The sequence below is a fragment of the Caloenas nicobarica genome, chromosome 3 (assembly GCF_036013445.1).
Source record: "Caloenas nicobarica isolate bCalNic1 chromosome 3, bCalNic1.hap1, whole genome shotgun sequence".
Taxonomy (NCBI): Eukaryota; Metazoa; Chordata; class Aves; order Columbiformes; family Columbidae; genus Caloenas; species Caloenas nicobarica.
This window is the reverse complement of record NC_088247.1, coordinates 105,927,827-105,941,937: the sequence shown is the minus strand read 5'-3', so window position 1 is coordinate 105,941,937 and position 14,111 is coordinate 105,927,827. Positions and strand designations below refer to the sequence as shown.

The window sequence follows — 14,111 nt, the reverse complement described above, 5'->3', positions numbered from 1 at the left end:
ACACCTGCGCTAAAAGGTAGTGAGCATGCACCCATACCGCCGACAGCCTTTACTTACGGGGACTAAAGGCTGAGTTGCATGAATTACAGCCAGGAAAGGAAAGGTGTATTTGACACAGCTCGTTTTGCACCACAGTGGCGCAGTAAGACCACCCTGTTGAGGGAATAATGTAAGAGATGCACAGCAGTGGTGGCTGCAGGCACACCATCCTTCCTGCCAACACTCCTACTTTTTGACACCCTGACAGCTATAATCCCGCTGTCCAGCTCATTCTGATAAGGTAACATGAACTTGTATTTGGGAAAGATCTTCTGTGTGCCTGGGATATTTCCTGCCATAAATACCAGCTCCTTTTAACCCCAACAATAAGAAGCCAAGAAATGACAACGTGGGAGGAAGGTGGAATTACAACGCAGTGAAACCAGCATCAAAACTTCCACTGTTTTTATGGGAAGCAGTGTTTCCATGCAAGAACTGCATCAGTTTCTCATCAGTTTAAACTAAATCCATACATAGCATCTTCAAGTGCCAAACTATCTCCTTCACCAAAAGAGTTTGCCTTTGCTCAATGCATCAGGTTTCCAAGCCAACTGCATTGAGCAAGAAAAGCCTATGGTTAAAAGAGATGGTAAAAATGAGCTTCACATGGCTTTAAGCCTCTGCCTTCTTTCCCAGGCACTACAGCCGCTCACCAGGCAGTCCTTTTTCTAGTCCGACAGGACCACTACATATCCCTGTATCTGTTCTGTTACTGGACTAGCATGTCCTGACACTGAGATAGTTGCTGGGAATGCTGGTGCCTTCCATCTCAAGCTCCCCAGAGGACACGGCAAGGCTCCTCTAGCAGAAAACCTGTGGTAGTTGGAGCTGTTGAGGCAGCATGCTCCTTGATTGGTGTTCCTTTTGGGTAAAACAAACAAAAAATCTTACTTCTGAGCTGAGCAATCCCTATGGAGATCCTTCTGTACGGCCTTGGCAGCAGCACCCAAAGGGGTCACAATTTCATTCTCTGGTCAAGATGCTGACAACGAAGACATCAGCCGAGTTTCATTCCAGCAAGGTCCTCAAGAGCACTCAAGGCCACACACCTGAAGCAATGTGGGGTTGGTGTTCCCAGCTCCTCCCAGCCCCCTGCTCCCCAGGGCAGCACTGCAGGTAGAGCCAACACAGCATCTCCACCATGCTCTCCAAGCGTAAACACCCTGTGCACTGGCACTGCTCGGTGGGGGGTCATTTGGGGTGGGGGGGCAGGAAAAAAGACTAAGAGCACAGAAAAGTCCTATACATATTTTAAGCAACTCAAATATACAAAGCAAACATTACCACCTCCTCGGTATTTCTACAAAACCCCAGTCATGCAGCTAGACACAAGCGTGCCCCCAGCAGAAGCCAAACTGCTGCGGCAGCACACAGCCAAGCTCCGAAATAACATACCCTGGCACTCGGCTAAGTTCATCAGCTCAAGCCCTGTGCCATGTTAATTGCTACTACACAGTTTTCAGTTCAGAGCTGATCCATCCAGCTATCTTCTGCAGAGCTTGGGAAATGTGAGTTAGCACCTGCCAAGAAAAGAAAAACAACTGCAAACGAGTTCAAGTTTTCTGACATTACACTGGCTTAATTTATCTTGCATGGATATAGCACCACAACAGACTTCTAGGAGGTAAAAAAAGACCCCAAACCAAGAAACACAACAGAAGTTAATTGATTTGCATGTCAGTATATTACAACCGACCTGTTACCAAAGTCCATGTAAATGCAAGTCCACCGGTAACAAGATTTGGAGAAAGAGTGTCTGTGCATGTGTGTGTGTGTGTGTATATATATATATATATATATGTACATATATAAAAACATCTTGACTTCACAAGTTAGCCACGAACCTAATCAAGTGACTTTCACAGCATTCAAGTCAAACATAACTCAGCATTTTCAACTTTACGTTTTGCACATAATGTCCACCCCTAGGCAGTCACCAAGGTGGGGAGGTGAGTTTACTGAGCCCTGCTCAAGGTTACTCCTTATTTTCTGGTTTTACTTTTTTTCCTCCCTACTCTTTGTCTGGGCCTTGTCGGAATCCAAATCTTTACGAACAAAAGCCCGTTCCCACTCCCACATAAACCGGGAGAGCCGGAATATTTGCGTGTCCGAGCAGGAGCAGGATGCTGCTCCTCAGCCACCGCTGCGCTTCACCACCCAACTCCACCAAAAAAAAAACCCCCAAAAGCCAGAAAACTCGGACGGGCCACGTGCAGATCCCAGCCTTGCCTCGAGCACCTCACGAGTAGTTTCCAGCGTTTTACCTCAAAATGCGGGACCCCCGTAACACCTCTCCTGCTCTCCCCTCGCCTCTGCAAACCACGGACCCCTCGCACACCCGTGGGGGGCTTCCTACCTATTTTGGGGACAACGGGGCGCAAGGGAGTGATCGTTTAGTTAAATAAACCGCTTCGGGGTTTTGTGGGGTGACCCGGAGAGCAGGGGCACGGCAGGGCCGCGCTGCGGGGTCAGTGCCCCGGGCAGGCCCCGGCTCCACCACCCCGCCGGGAGGCGCGTAGGAGGCGCGGGCCCGCGCGGCCGCGGGAGGTCACCCGCGGAAAACCCGCGGACGGACAGACGGACCTGGGGACGGACCTGGGCGGGGGGGGTGGCCCCGCTCCCGGCACGGCCGCCGCGTGGGGGGGTCCCCACGCCCCGCGCCGCCCTCGACACGGGTTGAAGAGGAAGCGCCGCCACCGCGCGTCGTCCCCACGCGGGGGGAGGGGGCGGGTCGCTGCCCCCCCTGCACGCGCGGGGCGCAGCATCCCCGAGGGGGACACCAGCCGGACCCGCCGCGCCGCTCCCCGCGCTTTCCATTCCCTCAGGAAACCTTCCCAGAGCGCCAGAAACAAAAAACCCCAACCCACCAAAACCTCTAAACCCCCAGAAACTAAACAAAAAAAAAAAAAAGGGACAAAAACAAGCGTGGGGAGCGAGGGAGCTGGGGGCGGGGGGGGCGCTGAGGGGCCGGCGACTCCACTCACCGCGGTCATGAAGCCGTGCGGCCGGCAGCGCGGACACAATATGGCAGCGGGGGGATGTGTCAGGGAGCAGCTGCTCCCTGCGCAGCGGCGGCGGCACCGCCCTCCCCGCCTCCCCATGGCAACCGGGAACAACCCGCCCCCCCGCTCCGCCGCCGACACCGCCCCCGGCCCGGCCCGCCCCGCCGGGCAGCGCCGCCACCCCGGGGCCGCCGGGGCGCTGCGGGCTGGGAGCGCGCCCGGGCTGCTCGTCCCTCCCCGAGCATCCTCACCTGCTGGGAAAACTTTCCATTCCCCACGTAACACCCCCCAAAAAACCCCAAGTTTAAAAACATAAACCCTCCTTTTAGTTTCACTTCCCTTTCCTCTTCCCCTCGCCCACCGTGCGCTGGTGTATTTTGCCAATTTTTTTGCCTCCCCTTTTTCTCATTTCTCCCGTGACATTAAACCTTCCTTATTATTTTTTTGCCCTCTTAACAAAGATGAAGCTGCCGCCGTGTTTGCCTTGCCTTGTAGCGCATTGTCCTCCACTCGTGCCTTCGGCTTTAAGCTTTTCAGGGCGAGAACTTTGCTGTTTGCTTAGCGGGGTTTTACAGTCCAGCGTACACTTGCAGTTTTACAACACAATAAAGAGAACCTTGGGAAGTTGCTCACGGGGGAAATGTTCTGCGGCTGATCTGCTGCTGCAAAAAAGTTTATTCACCCTTCCAAGGTTTCCTTGCCTTCTGAAGGACGCTCAGTTTTCACCTGCCTCTTGATGCATTGCAGTTATTTTACTTATAAGGGAGGATGGGAACGTGTTTCAAGGAAATTCCCCCTCTCCACGTTAGCAGGAACCAGTTGTTGTTTTTTTAAAAATTTGAAATAATTTCACAGAACAGCCTCTTGTTTTTTTAAGACTGAGGATGAATTAAGCCCAGGATTATAGCAGGCAGAATCTTCTCCCAAGGGCAGAGGATAGAATCCAGTGGCCTGGAGGCTCAGCCCAGCATGTACAGGCTCCTTCTACTGTGCCGTGAAGCACCATGTGCTTTGGAAACAGAGTCCAGCTGCACAGTTTCGACCAGGATAAATTGTTCTCAGCAACTTTCATTTTGCTCCTACCTAATTCCCATTGATTGAATACATTACGATTCATTCAACCTTTTCTTTTTACAGCTTCAGAAGTCAGCCAGGGCCTTCCCGCCCTCTTGGCGGACAATGGAAGTGCACTTATATTAATTATGTATTACTAAAGCAACCTAATGCTGAAAGCACCCTCCATTCCTAAACCATTAAAACCAGACCTAGCACTGCTGGTACCAGCAACGCTGTCCCTGTAAGAGGCTCTTTTGCCTAAATTCCCATCCCTCCACCTCCAGATAGCGTGCGCTGCAGCTTGCCTTGGTTGCTACCACACCTCGGTGGCTTCCGAGGGAGGAGGAATGAGGCCGAACCGAGCATTGTTTGCCTCTTGGAATCAGGGTGTGTTGCCTTGCCTTTTGCCCGGCCAGGTGGCAACCTGAAAGAGAGATGTTTGAATCCGGGATCCTTTCAGCTTCGGTTTATTACATGAAAGGTTTGGTGTGGGCCACAGCCCGTGGCGCCTGTTCCCACCCCTTGGTTGCATTACACCCTGGCCTTTAAATCAGAGCTGCTCACAGATTTTTTCATTTACCCTTTAAAAACACAAGCTGAGTTTTAGTAAGAATGTATGCCCTCTCACCTTTTATATTTTAGTGGAAAAAAAAAAAAACAAATGGAACAAAACCTAAACAGATAAAAGCTGAAAGTGCCCTGAATTTGCCACCCCCTTGTGGAAACAAAAATAAGGCCTTTGAACAGGTATTTTATTTAAACCAGGGTGTAGCAAATGAAATAAAATGTTTCTATACCTCCTGGAAAGTGTTGTCACCTTTATCTTCCTTGGTCCTCTCTACTCCTCAACATGCTCACAGTAGGTTTTTTTTTTTTTACTTTAAATCATACTATGTTGTTAAAAATCCAGCAAGTGTGTGTCAAAGGCAGTAACTAAGATTTGACACTTTCTGGAGTGCCTTCTGCATCAGGTCCTTCACCTTCAACATCAACCAGAGTTGCCTTCACTCTTGTGCTGCCTGTGGAATGACTGGTGGCTGCAGCAGTGGATTTGGGAAGGGGGCCAAGGGAGGCCAAAGAAAGCCCAGCACAATCCCTAGAACGGTTTCAGCTTTCTTCCTCATATCACACTCATCTCAATAGCGTGCCAGAGGCAGAATTATGTCTTCTAGAGGTGCATGTACAGTTGCAATTCTGGAGCAGCTTGTCCGTGCAGTGTTGGAGGACACAGAGCTGACCCAGCTGCTCAGCTGGGGCGCGGAGCATTTTGAGTGGGCATTGCCAGGCCAGGTACCAGGTACAGGGCAGGCATGTGTCACAGATATGTGATGCACCATCCCTAGCACTACAGTGATGCTGGGGGGTCGCTCCTCAAGGGTGTTCGTGTTCCCATCAGCCACAGCCCCCCAGAAGCAGCCCTACAAAAACCAGCACGTTCCTGCTGGAGCACCATTTGCACCTCAGGGCAATGCTTGGTTTCCACCCTGTCTTCAGCAGCAGCCTGGATCCGTGTCTGCAGCTCATGCAGGAGCTGGGGCACGCCAGGGCTCCAGGCTCTGCTGCTCCCCACCAAACACGCAGCCAGAGAGAAGGGCACACACCCTTCATGAACCAGCAGGGACAGCCCTCCGCCACGGGCCTTTCTGTGTCATCACGGAGGCAGTGACATCTCTCACGATGTTTGCTTGCTCTGCCTGTCCTTGCCTGTTCTGAACCCTGGCTTGCGGCCTCAGCCAGCATCAGAGCGCCTTTGCTTAGTGCCCAGGCGGCTGCCAGATGACCACAGAACCTGTGTTTGTTTCTGTTCAGTGTCCATGCAGAGTTTGATCCCTGCTTCTTCGCCATGATTCGGTTTGCCTGCTAAATCCTGCACGCGATTTGTGAGAGCAGGAGGGAGCAGGTGGTGGAGGGCTGGGAGCAATGGCAACAGTCAGAGCCAAGGCCACCGGTGTCACCCTGCTGCATGTTTGCTCACCTCTGAGAAGCTGGAAAGCCATGGCGTGGTGGATACCCTGCCAGGCTGCTTTGTGCAAAATCCCAGAACTCTGCTTGTCCCCAAATTTTGGATTGAAGGCACTAAACCATTCTTCCTGCAACTTACCCTGTCCCACAAGGTAATGGAGACCTGCAGATGCCAGCAGACTAAGCCCACACACCACCTTGGTTTCCCTCTCACTCCATCTCAGCTTTCTACCACAGGCAGGACAAGCACCAGAGCTACTGAAGGAAATCTACAGCAAAACAGCAACCATGCAAAGCAGAACTCGTCCAACAAACATGACAAGGATGTGGTGCTATTTCCCAACACACACCTTTAAAATGGGACAGACATTAGTCATGGTGCTACACCACGGGTCCTCACATGGCTCCCCAGGATGTCTGTGCAGCACCCCTGCAGTCCCCCAAGGCAGGAGGCGTGGGGAACACGGGCTGCAGAGGTGGAAGCAGGTGCTGAGGATGTGGCAGGAGATGCCCTCCACCCTACCCTTGTCACCTCCTGCTCAGAGCCAGGACAGATGCAGCAGAGGCAGGGCTGCCCATGAAGGTCCTCCTGATCAAGGACATGCCACAGCTGCTTTGCTGAGGCTGCTCTCATTGCTTCAGCTCTCCCTCCTGGCTGCTGCACGGGAGCTGCCAGAGGATGGCTGTCCTCTCCCCTTCAGGGCACAGTCACGGCTCTGGGTGACTTGTGCTCTCCACAGGTGGTGAAATGCAAGCAAACAAACAAATTAAAAAAGAAGCAGTTTGGGTTGGGGTTTTTTTTGTGCTCTGGGCAGAAAAGAGGCCCTTCCACCTGTCTCATGGCAGGGTCAAAATCCTCAGACCTTCTCTCTTATTTCAATCCGAGGTGTAGATGGTAGGCGGCATTTATACACGCACTGTGGGATAAGTCTTTCCCCAGGCAGAGAAGATGGTCATCCAGAGCTGCTATGTGGAGGACAGACCCACCGGGAAGATGAAACCTGCTGCCCAGCAGCTGCGATCTGCCTCTCCTGAGAGGAGAGGGCACAGCAGGGACTCTCTGAGGGCTGTTATCAGCTGGATGTGACCCATGCCACCCAGAGCCATGAAAGCACCTCCTCAGCCAAGCCAGTCACCCATCCTGTCATCTAAAGTACAACACATGATCAGTGCTCTTAGGTCACACCTAAGAGCACAGAGAGCAAGGAAGGACAAAAAAGGAACTGCTAAAAAGCAGAACGGCAAGTGCTGGGGTTCCAGTGGCATGGACATGTGATACGAGACCCCGCGAGCCCCGGTTTACTGTGACGGGATTTCTGCCACACGTGTGAACTGTCGTGCTGGGCTTCATAGCGCCTCAGCAATTTGCGCCATGACCTGCAGCCGGCATATCGCCCTGCGGGAAGCTGGCATAAGAAGAGTTTGCCAGGTTAAACCACCCAGAAATGGTGTTGTCTCCTCCAGAGGAGCAAAACAGGGCGCTGTTCGCAGGACCTGGTTAACCTTTGTTTCTGCCCAGGGACACCATGAGAGAAATGCTGGTCTGGCACTGGTTGGACACCTGCTTCTCCTGGGACTTCTTGTTGCAAGCGGCATCTTCGATTTGCGTTGGCAGCTTGTTTGAAGCAAGAACTTCAAAGGGACTTCCTCTTTCTCCAGGTTGGTGTGTCTGCCTACTCACCTCCCACACCGTAACTTTTTGCTTGGGCTTTCTGTCTGGGAATGTCTCTCGCTTTGCTCTCTCCTGCCACCAGTCTAGCCTAGCATTTGATCTCTTCCCTCGCCCTGGGCAAAGCCACCAGCGAAACTGTGCAGTGCGTGATTTCTTCTCCCACCATCCTGCCACATTTGCTCTCTCTCATCTCTTGCTATATCCTAAATGGGACCCAGTGCTGAATTTCTTGTTCAGATCTGGTTGTAGCTATACACAGACAAGTCCAAAGTCCCTCATTTTAGGGACTGAATACACTCTCTGCTTTTTTAATTTCCTTCTTAACAGCTCCTCCTAAGACTGAGGATCTGTTAACTTCTCCTGGGGTCCACTCTTCTTTACCGAGTATCTCTGCAATATACATTCAGGGATCAGACAAGCAGGTAACTATAAAGGAAACCTTAGGGGCAATATTATCTGGCAAAATTAATAATTAGGTGCTTTCTCAACCATCCAACGACTGATTGGAAAGATGTTCGGTGCTCATTGCAGTATTCCTCCCGCAATACATGCTGCATGTCCAAGAACGGAAATATATGTGTTGAATCACCATTGAAACATTAAGACCACACCATTGGATATCCAAAACTGTTTAGAGAGATAAGGAGGTATCTGAGTCAGAAAGAGTTTGACATTGTTGCAACACTGGGAAACACTTTGGGTGGGAATATTAATCGTACTTGCATCTGGTTGTTTGGTATAGCTTATGCTAGCTCAGTATATGATATAAGACCAAACCTGCATGAGATAGTTCTGGCAAAACAGAAGAGTGAACATTTTGCCAGTTTAGTTATGTCACTTGAGGGTGACATTTTTTTTCAGACTTCTAAATGATACAGCTGGAAAATCATCACAAAGAGACCAGGCCAACGCTTGAAAGCTCGTGCAGAAGTACCTACTCAAGTATGGGTAAACCAGCCATGGAGAAAAGCAGATGTGGTCTTCCTTAGCAATGCATTTAGAATATATATTTAGCACTGTCATCTATTTACTGTTAAGTGGGAAGAAGTTTATCTGTAGACTTGGTATCCTCAACAATGAATGAGGAATAAAACCAGCATTTTTACTATTGGAAAGAATCTTACGTTTTTAAGAGATAACTTACCTCCCTCTCACCATGGGTTTTACAAATACTTTCCAGAAACCAGCAGCAATTTCCTCAATAAGACTAAGTCAATTGTTTCTGTTGTGCACAAACAAAAAGATTCATGCCTTTTAGTAGATAGCCTACTATGTAATCTGCCAGGCTGAATTACCCAGAGATACTTTGTTTTGAAAGGAGTGCAGAAATCCTGCAGGTTTAATTGCCAATAAATCAGCATGACCTCCACTCCCTGACACTTTTTTTTTTTTTTTTTTTTTGCAATGATCTTTTCAAGCAGAAAATGAAGAGACTGATTTTTACAGTGCGTGCACACTGCCTTTGGAGAGATAAGAGCAATGACACACACGCAGGTTCCTCCATTAAAAGCTATCCTAGATAATGAAGGACTAAATCAATGGTGTGTTCTGTTTGCTTTCTGGTTATTTTCACCTTGTGTTATGGTGCTCTCTTTTTGTTATGATTAGGAGAGCACTTGCTTGTTTAACAATTGACTTTCAACTTCTTGTGTCTGTGTATTCTGCAGCACTTGAATTTATTTGTGGTTTATTTTTATGCCGATTCTTAAAATTTTAAGGCAAATGGCAATAGTTCAAGTTCTGATCTGGGGTTGAATATCTGACTAAGAACTTGGCAGTTTAAAGAGAACTTGAGTATTTTTACAAGAAACTATTTTGATTGCAATGAATATGCTCATTATGGTGCCTCTCAGTAACAAAGGTTTCATGGTTTTACATTATTATTCAAAAGAAAATGTATGATTTAAAGCCCAGTGAAAAACCTGAAATCTAGCCCCTCGTCTTACTGCACATTATAAGCTTTACTTCCCATATTGGCTTTTTTTTTTTAGCCTATCATTAATCCAAACATCTTCAAGCATTTGCAAGTGCTTAGCTTCAAAACACCATCTGAGGCAGCTGGTTATTATAATCTCCTCTAACAGATAGGTGGGTTGATAGAGGGAGTGACTGAGAGCTGAAGAGCATCTTATCAGTGCACGGTGATGGGCTGGGGTTCAGTAACTCTGAAATAATCCCTGAAGAGCTTTCCTTTCATCCTGCCATCATATTTTTGGCTGAATTAGGAACAGTGCAGATGAGCTGTGGCTCTTCTGTCCGATGTTTTTGGACTCGCCTTACACAGGCCAGTGAGCCTGAGGTGATGGCATCCTAATGTTCAGCCCAACAGCAAAAGGAACGCACAAGCTTTCCAAGGTTGTTGCTGGGAGGACAGCTTTAGGAGATGCCTTCTGAACATCCCCTTTTGCACAGAACATTTGCAAACCAAAGAACACCTAGCACAAGACAAACGGTGGCAACAATCAGCCTACCTACTCCCTTTGTCCACCTGTGTAGTGCAAAAGCAAGCAAACAGATTCTGCTCAGACAAGGGAGAAGAAAGGACCACCAGTCTCCATATGCAGCTTTTGGTGTTGGATGAGTTAATTTTCAGACAAGAGACAGGGGCAATAGGATGGCAGTGATGGGGACTCATGGCAGTAAGGGCATAGCTCAGACGTGCATAGCTCCTTGATTCTCCTGCTTCTCCTCCTTCATCGCCTGTACACCGTAATTCAAGGGATTCCAGACAGGGCAGAAAGATTGCTCATGGAACTGGCACATCATTCTTATGAATTTCAAAGTGTTTGCAAAAATATATAAAGGGGAAAGAAAAGAAATCAAGACAAGGAGTGGGATTATGGATTGGGCAAGCAGGAGTGCATATTTCTTATAGGCATTTCTTTTTTTATATGTATATCTCATACATGAAGCTCTTTGTGCAACACTGATGTCAAGAGATTGCCATAGAGTTATGCCATCACTGTTATTAAATCATTTACCCGAGCAGTCCAAGTTATCAGTTCCAGTGACTTCATGATACGATACAAGCCCATGAGGAGAGCAGTGTTGAGTTTCTGATCCTCTCTGTCTAAGCCCCATACGGCTAGAGACTCCAGGTGCATTGATAATCACGGGTTTGCAGCCTGGTGCTGCAGGTAAAGTTACCCTTTGTCTGAATCTCCCTCCATTCCCAAATGAAGTTGTTTGGTAATCTCTTCATGCAAGAGAAACTCAAGATATGTGATCGTTGTACAAGGCAAATAGCAATGGCCGGTTTGGTACCTGCAAACCAATTCTCAATGAGCTTTTCAGGCAAGCTAGGAAAAGTAATTCTTACATGGATGATATTCCAATACCAAGCTGGAAAACTCACAGCCTGTTCCAGTCAAGGATTTCAAACAGGCTTCCTGGCTAGAAATGTCAGAAAGATAATGGTCAAAGACCTTGTGTCTGGTTGCTGCACTGTCTCCGACAGCCAAAACCACATTTTTGCTAAACTTTCTTTTTCAGTTAATGAACTCTGAAATCCTTATCACTGCGTGTCTGGGGCCTGGCACAGCTCCTGCTAGCTGTTTCTGAGTGGCTGATGTGTAGAAATGAAATGAAGGCAGACCAAGTAGGTAAAAGTATGAACCTGTGACATCGCCATCACTCAGGGTATGAAAGGCATGAGAGAGGAGGGTGATTAAAATCATATTCTTTATTCTGTTGACAAAAAATACTCTTTCGCCCTTTCATTGCCTGGGCGGGATGTGCTGGGCTGAAGAACCAATTGCGTTGAAACTTTCAGCTATGGAATAAAACTTGTTCTCTTCAATGCCCTGACACTGAGTGAGTGAGAGCAGGAGATGGATGCGGGCCTGGAAAATAAGCCTGGACTCAGATATCCTGTTGAGTACGGTCTTATTTGGAGAGAGGAAAGACTACTCAACAGCAGCTGGTGCATTTCTCTGTGGCATTCAGGAAGGTGCCTTCCAGTTAATTAAGGGCAGCATAATGACCACACGGCATTTTGTTTGGTTGATATATTCATACACTCATCGCGGCCAGCAAACCTTATGCCACTAATGGCGCTGGAAGACTTTTGTGGTGAAGCCAGTCCTTTTAGGTACATTCACAATACCCATCACTTATGGATTATCAAGGATTTAATCTACTTCACTATTAAAGCACCCACCAGCACCTGGCTTGTCAACACGAAACATGTTGATCATGGATCTTCTGGGTGCCTGAGGTAGTCATGCTAATAATGGCAGCCTTTGGGACTGGTGGTATAGACCTCTACACAGGTTAACATGTCCTGCTGGGGAATGGCCCTTGTGATGCTCAAGTGGCATCTCTAGCTCTTCAGCTGGGTATTTTTGGCACCTCATGCAGCTCGAGCAGGGCTGGCAGGTCCCTGTGTAGCACAGCGCTGTGCAGCATTGTGCCTCTTAGACACATATCACCCTGGCATCCAATGTGAGGGGCGGATGTAAGCTCCCTAGGGATGTTTCCAAATGTGAGTGGGAATTTACAAACTGTTAAAAAGCAACTAAAATGATGGATGGGCTGAACATGAAAAGGACAGAAAGCAATTCTGTGCAAGGTCATGTGTGTCTGTGCACATATATCTAGAAAATGTCCTGATCCCCATCTAAGGCTGGTTTTAGTCAGGAACCAAAGAGTAGGAGCAAAATAATGTTACCAGATTTCACTCTGCACATTTATTTCAACCCGAAACTCTGATAAAAAAAGAGACACTTCAAAGTTTGAATGACAGCAAAGTGACACTTTGAAAGAGAGGTTCTTTGGACCCCTGAGCATCAAAGCCGGGCTTGGCTTTGGCTCCAGCTGTGCCATGCATGTTGCTGTTGTGCATCTCACCCCTCGCCCACTTTCCTGGTCCATACTCTTCCATCTGCCCCTGCCGCTTCTGTGTCTCTATCTTCTTATCCTCCATTTGTCTTCCTGCAGCTACTTCTTCAGCCTCATTCCCCATTCAGCCACACAGGGACAATTTCAGACTTTCACATAGTCCTCCCTCTCCTTCTCTGGGTTATTAACGTTGCCTCTCTTTTGTGGAAGACAAAATGTTGGTGAGCAGTCAAAGACAGTCCTTAAACTCCTTGCTTTGTTCAATGAGCACAGTCTGTGTAGCATGTGCAATGGAGAGAATCAGCAGAAAATATTTTATGAGGTTCAGTTATGAGCCTGGCATTGCCTTAAGTTGGCTGCTTTGACTGGAGCTGCTCAGTGGAGGAATGAGATGATTGAGTTCATTAAAACATCAGGAATTAGCAATGTATACTCCCCACATTCTGCTACTTACTTTTCATTCATACTTTTAAAAATGAAATGTTTTGTCCTTGTATGAAACTGGGGCGGGGGGGGAGGGTATTAAAAAAAAAAGAGAATTGAGTTAGAGATCATTACTGCAACTGCATGTGATAACTGGGATATGCCTGGCGAGGCAGGAGGACAACAGACTAAATGAGCAGTGCAAATCCCCAAACCTGAATCCAGTGTGGGAGAGGAGACAGGCTGAGAGGAGAAACAGACTCTCCTCCAGTCTATAGTCCGCAGACAAAACCAGTTTTAAGAGGCTGGTTTGCACAGAGTTGGTGCTGAGAAGGAAGACCCAATGCTGTGCTCCGGCCAGCTGGCTTCCTGAGCTGTGCAAATCTGCGCCTCCTCAGAGGCAGGCCTTCCCATCTTATCTCCAGTGTCTTCATAAAAAATAGTTTCACAACGAATGTTGTGCCTACCTCCTTGGGGAAAAAAAATCACTTTTTACAACCAGGATTTCATTTGGTTTTACTAGTCTAAGAGTACAGTTCAGCCAGTGAAGCTGCCTGCCCAGCTTTGGAGAGCTACTAGTGGGTCCTCCATACCTGCACCTGCCAACGGGGTGGTTCGCACTCTGGCTTTCACAGGCTTTAATAGCCTCAATGTCTTGAGCTTTCTTTCACCTGTAAACCCCCAAATAATTCAGAATTGTCTAAAACTTAAAGCTATGCAGGAGAGAAAGGTTTTCTCTGTCTCTCACCAGACCCAAGGCTTGAGATGATCCAAGGTGGAATTAACATTCTTTCAATCTCGCTCCTGCCATATATCAGACTTCCCTAAAACGACTGTAATCAAAGCACTTATCACTGAGCATTACACTTAACAAGCAATTTCCGCGTTTGCATGTAGCATTGGTTACTACTCAGCAGCAGTTTACAGCTCTTTAATCATTGCAAGAAATTTTCTCTACACGCCACTCAAAATATCAAAGCCGATGTTCCTGAGCTGGGCTGTCCTACCTATTCAGCAATATCCTCGTATCAGGCTTTCAGAAACACTATGAGTTACTGATTGTATTCCACCTTTAATTATTTTTCTTCTTTTGAAGTTTAGATTATCGTATATGTGTA

General features: G+C 48.0%; 1 protein-coding gene across 4 annotated transcripts in view; it reads right to left on the bottom strand.

Annotated features, from left to right (window-relative positions):
* FOXN2 (forkhead box N2) overlaps positions 1-3,066 on the bottom strand; it is a 36,089-nt gene extending 33,023 nt beyond the window's left edge. For 2 of the 4 annotated variants that reach the window (XM_065632625.1, XM_065632629.1), the window contains exon 1: positions 3,024-3,066. The gene's annotated coding sequence lies outside the window, so the exon portion shown is untranslated. Of the gene's footprint in view, positions 1-1,434; positions 1,560-3,023 lie in introns of those variants that run through there. The other 2 variants (XM_065632626.1, XM_065632627.1) reach the window with 2 other exon arrangements.
* Between the last annotated feature and the right edge of the window lie 11,045 nt (positions 3,067-14,111).